Source organism: Eriocheir sinensis, unplaced genomic scaffold, assembly GCF_024679095.1.
Source record: "Eriocheir sinensis breed Jianghai 21 unplaced genomic scaffold, ASM2467909v1 Scaffold309, whole genome shotgun sequence".
In the NCBI taxonomy this organism is placed as follows: Eukaryota; Metazoa; Arthropoda; class Malacostraca; order Decapoda; family Varunidae; genus Eriocheir; species Eriocheir sinensis.
Genome location: NW_026111620.1, coordinates 353741 through 366911, shown reverse-complemented (window position 1 = coordinate 366911; position 13171 = coordinate 353741). Strand labels below are relative to the sequence as shown.

At 54.5% G+C, this 13171-nt stretch overlaps 1 long non-coding RNA gene across 1 annotated transcript; it reads right to left on the bottom strand.

Annotated features, from left to right (window-relative positions):
• Nucleotides 1-305: 305 nt before the first annotated feature.
• Nucleotides 306-3237, bottom strand: LOC126991616 (uncharacterized). The gene is made up of 2 exons (XR_007745700.1): nt 1463-3237; nt 306-1342 (listed from the first exon to the last, which is right to left on the bottom strand). It is a non-coding gene; the product is annotated as an uncharacterized LOC126991616 (long non-coding RNA).
• Nucleotides 3238-13171: the final 9934 nt, after the last annotated feature.

The following is a 13171-nucleotide window of genomic DNA, read 5'->3' as shown; positions in this document are numbered from 1 at the left end:
GCCACTATCGGTGGCCACCACCCTGCCACCCGCCGCTTTCCCTCTGTCTTGACACTTGAACACCTGAATTTTAACTGTCATTATGACCACGAATAACTTGTGTTCAGGATATAATGAAAAAGCTCTTATATGCTTTCATAACTAATGTTTCATTTCGTTACACAGTTTTGCAAATTAATTGGTTGTGGTACGGATTAATTACTGAATATGGTAGTTTTATTTACCCGGAAGTAGAGAGGGGGAAAGGTTAGTGTCAAGGATCCAGTGTTGGGTGCTGTAATCGGAAGGGATAACAAACAACAAGATAAATGGTTAGACACCAGTTTACTTCAAGTACAGTAGAAAACCCCAAAACAGGCCTTACAATCTGAAGTCTCCAACAAGAAGGCTTCAGCACGCCGGACACAGCAATGACCCGTTGCTCGGCTTCTTCCTCCTCTGAGCGTCTCGTCCAGTGGCAATGACGAGGCAGCACAGCTTCGTCCTTGAAGTGGTGTAGACGTGGGAGGCGCAGGCGGAAAAGGGGAGTCAGGTTCACAGCAGTAACGGGAGTCCAGGGCGTGGAGAGGGGAGAGGTAAGGCACCCAGAACGAGCCCACGGTATCTGAGTTAGCCCGAGTGAGAGCAGGGTGGAGCTTTAGTAGAAGCAAGTGTTCAGGGCGAGGCGAGGCCGCTGTATGACGAGGAAGGCGCTGGCGGCCACCAAGTTGCCTCCTATAGCGGATTGAGAAGCCTCGGTGGTTCAATCGACCGAGGCGTCGAACGGCGTCAGGCGAACGAGCAGCGGGAGTGAAGCAGGTGATTCGCTGCGCCTCGGTAGTTGAACCGCTTCGAACGGCAAGATGCGGGCGGGCGGCAGGAGTGCCCGGTCGTTCGCCCGCTAAGTTGGTAGTTGCCCTCACACAGGCCCCCATACAAGAATCTAGTCCAGGTAGATTCCACAAACAACTACCAAGTGGAAAGAAAAAAGAACATAAGCCAATAAACTAAAACAGGGAGGAGACTGACGAGGAAACAGGAGTGACTTATGCAGGAAGTCTACTCAATAAATCGGCCACCACATTATCCTTCCCGGCCATATGGACGACACGGTACCCGTAGGCCGGTAGACCCAAGGCCTATCTCAACACCCGGACGATGTCCTGCTGAATCGCTGAAGTACAGCCAGGCGGGGTGGAGAATACGTCCCGGTCGTCCATAAGTGGTTCATCGATGGGAAGTTCTGTGGAGCTGGCGTCAGGTGATGGCTCCTCCACTACGGGAATGGGGCTGACAAGAGGTTCTTCCGTAGCTGGTGGAGACAAGGGTCCAACGAGGTCGATGGCAATTTGGGGAAGTAGTTCTGTAACGACAGGTAAGGGTTGGAGGGAGATAGGACGTACACGACCTCTCCCCGACATCCGTTGGCACTTATCACAGGAAAGACAGTAAGTACGGATGTCTGCTCCTATACCTGGCCTACCTTATTGGAAAGCGGGGAGGTGAGGCACTTCCTGTAGAGATGTCCGTTGCGATACAGGTACTGGAAGGAGGATCCGTTCCTTGCTTTGTCGACGTGTCCTGATGAGGCTTTCTGCCGTATCGCTGCTAAGGAGGCACAGGAGGCTTGAAGCTGGGAGAAGTCTTTACTGAAGGAGGTAGAGGTTCCGGAAGGACAAGCGGATGAAGCCTCTTCAACCTACCAGCACGAGTGGTAATGGCGTCCGGGGATCCGGGGGTCAGGGGGTGCCGGGGATGTCGGAACACGAGGAGTAGAAGTCCCTCGCGGCAACTTTGAAGGTGAGGATGTTCTGGAAGAATCAGATGGAGATTGAGAAGAGTCAGGGTCATGGGGATCCCTTACCCCAGGCACGTTTCCGATGAGGGCCCCAACAAACTTAATAGGAGCTCGTACCACTTCAGTCCAACCGGTGAAGTAGGGACAGCTTAAGTGGCACCTCACCACGGGAAACTTGTCCACTCGTCCTAGGTAGTCAGCAAGGGAGACCTTTGGACAACTCTCAACATCTATATCAGGTAGCAAGTCTTCAGAGACGATCACACAGGAACAGCCAGTATCCCTGATGATGTTGGAGCTCCAAGACCCGTTAATAGTGCCCGAAACAGAAAACTTCGGGACACTTTTGTCACTAAGGCAAAAGCCTACCTGATATGATGGTTTAGCAGGTTCGACATCTTTGAAGGCGCGGGGATTCTTCGGGCAGCGCGGACGTAGATGGCCTTCCTCCCCGCATTGGTGACACCTCAGGGTTACTGTACTGGGCTGGGCAGAGGTCTTGGAGGAGGCTCCCGGAGAGGATTCTGAAGATTTCGTGGGCGAAGCAGCCTTAGAGGGGTCTCGGGAATTAGGAGATGAAGCTTTAGGGTAGGCATTGCGGGCAGACGACCAGTCGTCGGCAAGTCTCACTGCGTCGGGAAGATGTTTCGGCCGGCGTTCCTTGATGAAGATCCTCAAATCTGGGGTGAGATTAGTTAGAAACTGATCCAGGAGCATAAACTCCCGGAGCTCTTCGTAAGTGCAGGGGACATCAGAGGCTTCCAACCACGCCTGGAACAACCGAGTCAGATGGATGGAGAACTGCTGGTAGTTTTCCCCAACTCTTATCCTGGCGTGACTGAAGTCTTGACGGTAGTTTTCCGCCGTTTTACTAAAGCCCGTGAGGAGAGCTTTCTTCAAAAGAACGTAATCTTCGATTATATCAGCTGACAGGGAAGAATACAGTTCAGTGGCCTTACCCGTGAGGAGACAACCCAACCTCGCAGCGTAGCTATCCTTGTCGATCCGGAATAGTTCAGCCACCCTTTCTAAACGGATGAGGTAGTTGTTGATGTCCTCTCCCTCTTGGTAGGTGGGCAATTTCGGTCCTCTCACGTTCTCGCAGGAAGGAGAAGCCGTTTTCCCATGGGCGACGACACGGGCGAGTTCTATTTTTTTTTTTCCACTTGCATCTTGGCAAGTTGAAACTCTCTCTCAGCAGCCCGCTCTTCTGTCTCCCTCTCGGCCAGGAGACGCTTTTCCTCTCTCTCGGCAAGGAGACGCTTTTCCTCTCTCTCGGCAAGGAGACGCTTTTCCTCTCTCTCGGCAAGGAGACGCTTTTCCTCTCTCTCGGCAAGGAGACGCTTTTCCTCTCTCTCGGCAAGGAGACGCTTTTCCTCTCTCGGCAAGGAGACGCTTTTCCTCTCTCTCGGCAAGGAGACGCTTTTCCTCTCTCTCGGCGAGGAGACGCTTTTCCTCTCTCTCGGCCAGGAGACGCTTTTCCTCTCTCTCGGCCAGGAGACGCTTTTCCTCTCTCGGCCAGGAGACGCTTTTCCTCTCTCGGCCAGGAGACGCTTTTCCTCTCTCGGCCAGGAGACGCTTTTCCTCTCTCTCGGCCAGGAGACGCTTTTCCTCTCTCGGCCAGGAGACGCTTTTCCTCTCTCTCGGCCAGGAGACGCTTTTCCTCTCTCGGCCAGGAGACGCTTTTCCTCTCTCGGCGAGGAGACGCTTTTCCTCTCTCTCGGCGAGGAGACGCTTTTCCTCTCTCTCGGCGAGGAGACGCTTTTCCTCTCTCTCGGCGAGGAGACGCTTTTCCTCTCTCTCGGCGAGGAGACGCTTTTCCTCTCTCTCGGCGAGGAGACGCTTTTCCTCTCTCTCGGCCAGGAGACGCTTTTCCTCTCTCTCGGCCAGGAGACGCTTTTCCTCTCTCTCGGCCAGGAGACGCTTTTCCTCTCTCGGCCAGGAGACGCTTCTCCTCTCTCTCGGCCAGGAGACGCTTCTCCTCTCTCACGGCTAGTAGACGCTTTGCCGATCTCTCGGCCAGGAGACGCTTTTCCTCTCTCTCGGCGAGGAGACGCTTTTCCTCTCTCTCGGCGAGGAGACGCTTGTCGTCTCTCTCGGCGAGGAGACGCATTTCCTCTCTCTCGGCGAGGAGACGCTTTTCCTCTCTCTCGGCCAGGAGACGCTTTCTCTCTATCGGCGGAGACGCTTTTCCTCTCTCTCGGCGAGGAGACGCTTTTCCTCTCTCTCGGCGAGGAGACGCTTTTCCTGTCTCTCGGCGAGGAGACGCTTTTCCTCTCTCGGCCAGGAGACGCTTTTCTCTCTCGGCGAGGAGACGCTTTTCTCTCTCTCGGCAGGAGACGCTTTTCCTCTCTCGGCGAGGAGACGCTTTTCCTCTCTCGGCGAGGAGACGCTTTCCTCTCTCTCGGCGAGGAGACGCTTTGCCTCTCTCTCGGCGAGGAGACGCTTTTCCTCTCTCTCGGCGAGGAGACGCTTTTCCTCTCTCTCGGCGAGGAGACGCTTTTCCTCTCTCTCGGCGAGGAGACGCTTTTCCTCTCTCGGCGAGGAGACGCTTTCCTCTCTCTCGGCGAGGAGACGCTTTCCTCTCTCTCGGCAGGAGACGCTTTCCTCTCTCTCGGCGAGGAGACGCTTTCTCTCTCTCGGCGAGGAGACCTTTTCCTCTCTCTCGGCGAGGAGACGCTTTCCTCTCTCTCGGCGAGGAGACGCTTTCCTCTCTCTCGGCGAGAGACGCTTTTCCTCTCTCTCGGCGAGGAGACGCTTTCCTCTCTCTCGGCGAGGAGACGCTTTCCTCTCTCTCGGCGAGGAGACGCTTTTCCCTCTCTCGGCGAGGAGACGCTTTTCCTCTCTCTCGGCGAGAGACGCTTTCCTCTCGCTCGGCGAGGAGACGCTTGTCCTCTCTCTCGGCGAGGAGACGCTTTCCTCTCTCTCGGCGAGGAGACGCTTTTCCTCTCTCTCGGCGAGACGCTTTTCCTCTCTCTCGGCGAGACGCTTTTCCTCTCTCGGCGAGGAGACGCTTTTCCTCTCTCTCGGCGAGGAGACGCTTTTCCTCACTCGCGGCGAGGCGACGCTTTTCCGCTCTCGGCGAGGAGACGCTTTTCCTCTCTCTCGGCGAGGACGCTTTTCCTCTCTCGGCGAGGAGACGCTTTTCCTCTCTCGGCGAGGAGACGCTTTTCCTCTCTCTCGGCGAGGAGACGCTTTCCTCTCTCTCGGCGAGGAGACGCTTTCCTCTCTCTCGGCGAGGAGACGCTTTTCTCTCTCGGCGAGGAGACGCTTTCCTCTCTCTCGGCGAGACGCTTTCCTCTCTCGGCGAGGAGACGCCTTTCCTCTCTCTCGGCGAGGAGACGCCTTTCCTCTCTCTCGGCGAGGAGACGCTTTTCCTCTCTCTCGGCGAGGAGACGCTTTTCCTCTCTCTCGGCGAGGAGACGCTTTTCCTCTCTCTCGGCGAGGAGACGCTTTTCCTCTCTCTCGGCGAGGAGACGCTGTTCCTCTCTCTCGGCGAGGAGACGCTTTTCCTCTCGGCCAGGAGACGCTTTTCCTCTCACGGCGAGGAGACTCATTTCCTCTCTCTCGGCGAGGAGACGCTTTTCCTCTCTCTCGGCGAGGAGACGCTTTTCCTCTCTCTCGGCGAGGAGACGCTTTTCCTCTCTCTCGGCGAGGAGACGCTTTTCCTCTCTCTCGGCGAGGAGACGCTTTTCCTCTCTCTCGGCGAGGAGACGCTTCTCCTCTCTCTCGGCGAGGAGACGCTTCTCTTCTCCGACCGAGATCCTCACCCTCCAGCCCCAAGGCTACAGCCTGAGCTTTAAACACCTCAAAGCTGGACATGGTTAATATGGACAACAAAGCAAAAAAGTACAAACCCAACAACAACAAAACAGACCAAGAAAATGTAACACAGAACCAAAACAAACGTGAAGAGTCAAGACACAAAAGGAAACAAGAAAAAGTAGGAAAAAGCCCTGCAAAAAGGGTACTAAGGGGCGTAGAAGCCAACCCAATACTCAAACGAGTGATTGGGTGATAAGGGCAGCACAAGGGCTGAAAAAGGGCTATGGCAGCACCAACAAATCCCACCGTGGGCGTACAACAGCCCAAAAGAACGGTGAAGGATTAAACACTCACTCAGACAGCAAGTGGCGCGCAAAGGCGACTAAACAAGCCAACCCTTCCTGATTAGCAGTTGACCCAATCCTGGCGAGGTCGCCACATGTCAAGGATCCAATGTTGGGTGCTGTAATCGGAAGGGATAACAAACAACAAGATAAATGGTTAGACACCAGTTTACTTTAAGTACAGTAGAAAACCCCAAAACAGGCCTTACAATCTGAAGTCTCCAACACGAAGGCTTCAGCACGCCGGACTCAGCAATGACCCGTTGCTAGGCTTCTTCCTCTTCTGAGCGTCTCGTCCAGAGTGGCAATGACGAGGCAGCACAGCTTCGTCCTTGAAGTGATGTAGACGTTGTGGACGAGGGAGGCGCAGGAGAAAAAAGGGGCGTCAGGTTCACAGCAGTAACGGGAGTCCAGGGCGTGGAGAGGGGAGAGGTAAGGCACCCTGAACGAGTTCACGGTATCTGAGTTAGCCCGAGTGAGACCAGGGCTGGAGCTTTAGTAGAAGCAAGTGTTCAGGGCGAGGCTCGGTCGCTGTCTGATGCGGAAGGCGCTGGCGGCCACCAAGTTGCCTCCCATAGCGGGTTGAGAAGCCTCGGTGATTCAGTCGACCGAGGCGTCGAACGGCGTCAGGCGAACGAGCAGCGGGAGTGAAACAGGTGGTTCGCTGCGCCTCGGTAGTTGAACCGCTTCGAACGGCAAGATGCGGGCGGGCGGCAGGAGTGCCCCGGTCGTTCGCCCGCTAAGTTGGTAGTTGCCCTCACAGTTAGGTAACCGCAAAGACTGCTGAATTGTCAATAAACTACATTTAATGTGACTTAATATTCTTCATGTTCAGTCTTATATTAAAATTGCCGCAAGTCTCTCTTCTACTGGGTCACAATTCCTCGTGTTGATGTCCTGCCGTGTTATACGTGGACCAGTTATTGTCATAAGATGATTAAACCTATCCTGTGACCTCCTGAAGTCGTAAAAAAAATATCGTGTTCTTTTAGCTCTGTAAATGATGTGTGGAATACTACACGCAGTAGTCTGTTGCTAAGTATATATGGGGTGAACCCATGGCAGTACTTTCTTCAGCGCTTTTTACCAAGAGAGCACAGACAGCTGCTGCCTCTACGAGATCCATAACGCCACGTGCTGACCTCATTAGTGGCTGCCACCGAGTGGCTCGTGTGAATGGTGCACCTACCCACCATTTTTCGTAGTGACCATTTTTTGTGGTGGCCACTTTTTGTGGCGGCCACTGACCACTAAAAGTGGCTCGTGTGATCCCAGCCTTAAGGTCAAGGCAGTCTCTTGGCTAAAAAAAAAAGCAATGAAAGGGCCGCGGCATTCCATGACATAGTGTTGCAGTGTGTGGCCCCTCGGCCTGAGTGCAGAAGGCACAAGGGAGATACTAACCACCCAGTAGTACCTATAGCCTAGCCTAAGGCGCATTCCTACTACATCGCGAGGTGCACTGTCGCCCATAGGGGTAAACACAGTGGTGGGAGACACTTGCATAATGGAGGCTGCTGGTGCTGCCATTGTCACAGCAGTGTCTGAGTTGGGTAGCAATGTTATTATGGAAATAATCCCTAATTATATTCTTAACATAACTAAGCGTATAGTCAGTGCCAGGGTCCACTGTGTCATCCTGAAGGGCACGTCGACCAAGGCAGTCTGTCTTTTCATTGTGCTGGCTGCCCACATGGGAGGGCACTGTGGCACCTGCGGCCTCAAGGGCACGGGGGCAGTCAGGCACTTAGTTACAAGATCACAGTCTGTAGGGGAGGATGACACAAGTTTATGTAATGCAACCTGGCTATCGACAAACAAGTATACATCTTTGCGGAAAGCTGCTACAGTGTGGAGAGCCTCAAGTATGGCATACAGCTCAGCCCGGGTCGAGGACAGGTACCCTGGCAACCGCCTGGTAACCTCAATGTCAGTGTACAACAGAACTGCAGATTTCTATCATATATAGCCCTATCTGGTTATAAAGTTCTCAACTCACCTGTGAAATGATGTAGAACCACTACGCTCCCTTTTCGTACGGCCATATGAACATAAGAACATAAGAACGTAGGAGTCTACAAGAGGCCGGTAGGCCTGTACAAGGCAGCTCCTTTGAACCTAAGCTCCTGTGTATCTAACCCCACCTAATATCGCTGTCCATGAATTTATCTAATCTATTTTTTAATGTGACAATTGTATTGGCACTCACCACATGACTGCTAAGCCTATTCCACTCATCCACCACTCTGTTAGTAAACCAATTTTTGCCTCTGTCCCTGTTGAATCTGAATGTATCCAGTTTAAACCCATTACTTCGTGTCCTACCCGGTTCTCTTACCAACAAAACCTTATGAATGTCTCCCTTATTAAAGCCCTTCATCCATTTATAAACCTCGATCATGTCTCCACGCACCTTTCGCCTTTCTAGAGAATGCAAGTTTGACAGTTTGAGTCTTTCCTTGTATGGCAAGTTTCTCAGCCCTGAATCATCTTAGTCATCCTCCTCTGCACCAATTCTAACATTTTGATATCCATTCTATAGTAAGGTGACCAGAACTGAACCGCATAGTCAAGATGAGGTCTAACTAATACTAAATATACTTTGAAGAAGACTTCGAGGCTTCTGTAGCTTACGCTCCCAGAAATAAATCCCAGTACCCTATTTGCTCGATTTCTAGCTTGACTACACTGTGCTCTTGGACGGAGATCAGAGCTCACTAATACAACTAAATCCCTCTCCCACCCAAACCTGCTTATGAAAGTGTCATTAAGCAATAGTTACGTGAGGGTTGTTCCTACCACACTCAGAAAAGGCAGGGATTGTATGCACTTTCAATGCGTCCACTGGATCAGCTGATATATGTTTTGAGTCTAAAGGGGGTGGGAGACAGCGGACCAATAGCGCGTTGGCTTCGCGTTCGTGACGTCATGGCGGCTCCTCCCATAATACCTCCATGGTCATAACCCTTTACAGCGGCATTGCTCCACTTTCTGATAAATGTTTTTTTTCTTATGTTGTGGAAAAGTTGCAAGTGCAGGGTCATGGTTCTGGCACGGGCATTGGTTCAGGTTCAGGCTCTGGCACAGGCACTGATTCAGGCTCAGGCTCAGACACGGGCACTGGTTATGGCTCAGGTTCTGGCATGGGCACTGGTTCAGGCTCAGGCTCAGACACGGGCACTGGTTCAGGCTCAGGTTCTGGCACGGGCACTGGTTCAGGCTCAGGCTTTGGCACGTGCACTGGTTCAGGCTCAGACTCAGGCACGGGCACTGGTTCAGGCTCAGGCTCTGGCACGGGCATTGGTTCAGGCTCAGACTCAGGTACGGGCAGAGTCTTCAGCCTAAGGCTCTGGCACGGGCACTTGTTCAGGCTCAGCCCTAGGGACGGGCACTGGTTCAAGCTCAGGCTCTGGCACGGGCACTGGCTCAGGCTCAGGCTCAGGCACGGGCACTTGTTCAGGCTCTGGCACGGGCGCTTGTTTAGGCTCAGGCTCTGGCACGTGCAATGGTTCAGGTTCAGGCTCAGGCACAGGGACTGGTCCAGGCTCATGCTCTGGCACGGCTACTGGTTCAGGCTCAGGCTCAGGCAAGGGTTTTGGTTCAGGCTCAGACTCTGTCACGGGCACTGGTTCAGGCTCAGGCTCTGGCACGGGCACGGGCACTGGTTCAGGCTCAGGCTCTGGCACGGCTACTGGTTCAGGCGCAGGCTCAGGCAAGGGTACTGGTTCAGGCTCAGGCTCTGGCAAGGGTTCTGGTTCAGGCTCAGACTCTGTCACGGGCACTGGTTCAGGCTCAGGCTCTGGCACGGGCACGGGCACTGGTTCAGGCTCTGGCTTTGACACAGGCACTGGTTCAAGCTCAGGCTTTGACATAGGCACTGGTTCAGGCTCAGGCTCTGGCAGGGGCACTTATTCAGGCATTGGCACGGGCACTGGTTCAGGCTCAGGCTCTGGCACGGGCACGGGCACTGGTTCAGGCTCAGGCTTTGACACAGACACTGGTTCAAGCTCAGGCTTTGACATAGGCACTGGTTCAGGCTCAGGCTCTGGCAGGGGCACTTATTCAGGCATTGGCACGGGCACTGGTTCAGGCTCAGTCTCTGGCAAGGGCAATGATTTAGGCTCAGGTTCTGGCACGGGCACTGGTTCAGGCTTTAGGCTCAGGCACGGGCACTGGTTCAGGCGCAGGTTCAGGCACGGGCACTGGTTCAGGTTCAGGCTCAGGCTCAGGTAAGAGCACTGGTTCAGGCTCAAGCTCTGGCACGGGCACAAGCACTGGTTCTGGCTCAGGCTTTGACACGGGCGCTGGTTCAGGCTCAGGCTCTGGCACGGGCACTGGTTCAGGCTCAGGCTCAGGCACGGACACTGGTTCAGGCTCAGACTCTGGCACGGGCGCTGGTTCAGCCTCAGGCTCGGGCATGGACACTGGTTCAGGCTCAGGCACGGACACTGGTTCAGGCTCAGGCACGGGCACTGGTTCAGGCTCAGGCACGGGCACTGGTTCAGGCTCAGGCTCAGGCACGGGCACTGGTTCAGGCTCAGGCTCTCGCACGAACACTGGTTCAGGCTTAGGCTCAGGCACGGGCACTGGTTCAGGCTCAGGCTCTCGCACGAACACTGGTTCAGGCTCAGGCTCTCGCACGAACACTGGTTCAGGCTCAGGCTGTGTTTGTGTGTGTGTCAGTCACTGTGTTTTGAGGGACTCGGTCTTTTGTTTGTGTTTGCCAGTCATTGTGTTTTAACGGACTCAGTCGTGTGTGTGTGTGTGTGTGTGTGTGTGTGTGTGTGTGTGTGTGTGTGTTTGTGTGTGTGTGTGTGCCAATCAGTCTGTTTTAACAGACTTAGTCTTGTGTTTGTGTGTATGTGCCAGTCAGCGTGTTTTAACAGACTCAGTCTTCTATTTGTGTTTGTGTGTCAGTGTGTTTTAACAGACTCAGTTTTGTATATGTGTTTGTGGGTCGGTGTGTTTTAACAGCCTCATTCTTGTGTTTGTGTGTGCCTGTCAGTGTGTTTTAACAAACTCAGTCTTGTGTTTGTGTGTGTGTCAGTGTATTTTAACAGACTCAGTCTTGTGTTTGTGTTTGTGTGTCAGTGTGTTTTAACAGACTCAGTCTTGTGTTTGTGTGTGTGCCTGTCAGTGTATTTTAACAAACTCAGTCTTGTGTTTGTGTGTGTGTCAGTGTGTTTTAACAGACTCAGTCTTGTGTTTGTGTGTGTGCCTGTCAGTGTGTTTTAACAGACTCAGTCTTGTGTTTGTGTTTGTGTGTCAGTGTGTTTTAACAGACTCAGTCTTGTATTTGTGTGTGTGCCTGTCAGTGTATTTTAACAAACTCAGTCTTGTGTTTGTGTGTGTGTCAGTGTGTTTTAACAGACTCAGTCTTGTGTTTGTGTGTGTGTCAGTGTGTTTTAACAGACTCAGTCTTGTTTTTGTGTGTGTGCCTGTCAGTGTGTTTTAACAGACTCAGTCTTGTGTTTGTGTGTCAGTGTGTTTTTACGGACTCAGTCTTGTGTTTGTTTGTACCAGTCAGTGTGTTTCAACGGACTCTGGCACGGGAACTGGTTCAGGCTCAGGCTCTGGCACGGGCAATGGTTCAGGCATTGGCACGGGCACTGGTTCAGGCTCAGGCTCTGGCACGGGCACTGGTTCAGGCTCTGGCTCTGGCAAGGGCACTGATTCAGGCTCAGGTTCTGGCACGGGAACTGGTTCAGGCTCAGGTTCTGGCACGGGCACTGGTTCAGGCTCAGGTTCTGGCACGGACACTTATTCTGGCTCAGGCTCAGGCAAGGGCATCGGTTCAGGCTCAAGCTCTAGCACAGGCACTGTTTCAGGCTCAGGCTCTGGCACGGGCACTGGTTCAGGCTCAAGCTCTAGTACAGGCACTGGTTCAGGCTCAGGCTCTGGCACGGGCACTGGTTCAGGCTCAGGCTCTAGCACGGGCACTGGTTCAGGCTCAGGCTCTGGCACGGGCACTGGTTCAGGTTCAGGCTCAGGCACGGGCACTGGTTCAGGCTCAGGCTCTGGCACGGGCACTGGTTCAGGCTCAGGCACGGGCACTGGTTCAGGCTCAGGCTCTGGCACGGGCACTGGTTCAGGCTCAGGCTCTGGCACGGGCACTGGTTCAGGCTCAGGCTCTGGCACGGGCACTGGTTCAGGCTCAGGCTCTGGCACGGGCATCGGTTCAGGCTCAAGCTCTAGCACGGGCACTGGTTCAGGCTCAGGCTCTGGCACGGGCACTGGTTCAGGCTCAGACTCTGGAACGGGCACTGGTTCAGGCTCAGACTCAGGCACGAGCACTGGTTCAGGCTCAGACTCTGGAACGGGCACTGGTTCAGGCTCAGACTCAGGCACGGGCACTGGTTCAGGCTCAGGCTCTGGCACGGGCACTGGTTCAGGCTCAGACTCTGGCACGGGCACTGGTTCAGGCTCAGACTCAGGCACGGGCACTGGTTCAGGCTCAGACTCTGGCACGGGCACTGGTTCAGGCTCAGACTCTGGCACGGGCACTGGTTCAGGCTCAGGCTAAGGCACGGGCACTGGTTCAGGCTCAGACTCTGGCACGGGCACTGGTTCAGGCTCAGACTCAGGCACGGGCACTGGTTCAGGCTCAGGCTAAGGCACGGGCACTGGTTCAGGCTCAGACTCTGGCACGGGCACTGGTTCAGGCTCAGGCTAAGGCACGGGCACTGGTTCAGGCTCAGACTCAGGCACGGGCACTGGTTCAGGCTCAGACTCAGGCACGGGCACTGGTTCAGGCTCAGACTCAGGCACGGGCACTGGTTCAGGCTCAGGCTAAGGCACGGGCACTGGTTCAGGCTCAGACTCTGGCACGGGCACTGGTTCAGGCTCAGGCTAAGGCACGGGCACTGGTTCAGGCTCAGGCTAAGGCACGGGCACTGGTTCAGGCTCAGGCTAAGGCACGGGCACTGGTTCAGGCTCAGGCTAAGGCACGGGCACTGGTTCAGGCTCAGGCTAAGGCACGGGCACTGGTTCAGGCTCAGACTCAGGCACGGGCACTGGTTCAGGCTCAGGCTAAGGCACGGGCATTGGTTCAGGCTCAGGCTCAGGCACAGGCTCTGGCACAGGCACTGGTTCAGGCTCAGGCTCTGGCACGGGCACTGGTTCAGGCTCAGGCTCAGGCACAGGCTCTGGCACAGGCACTGGTTCAGGCTCAGGCTCAGGCACAGGCTCTGGCACAGGCACTGGTTCAGGCTCAGGCTCAGGCACAGGCTCTGGCACAGGCACTGGTTCAGGCTCAGGCTCAGGCACAGGCTCTGGCACAGGCACTGGT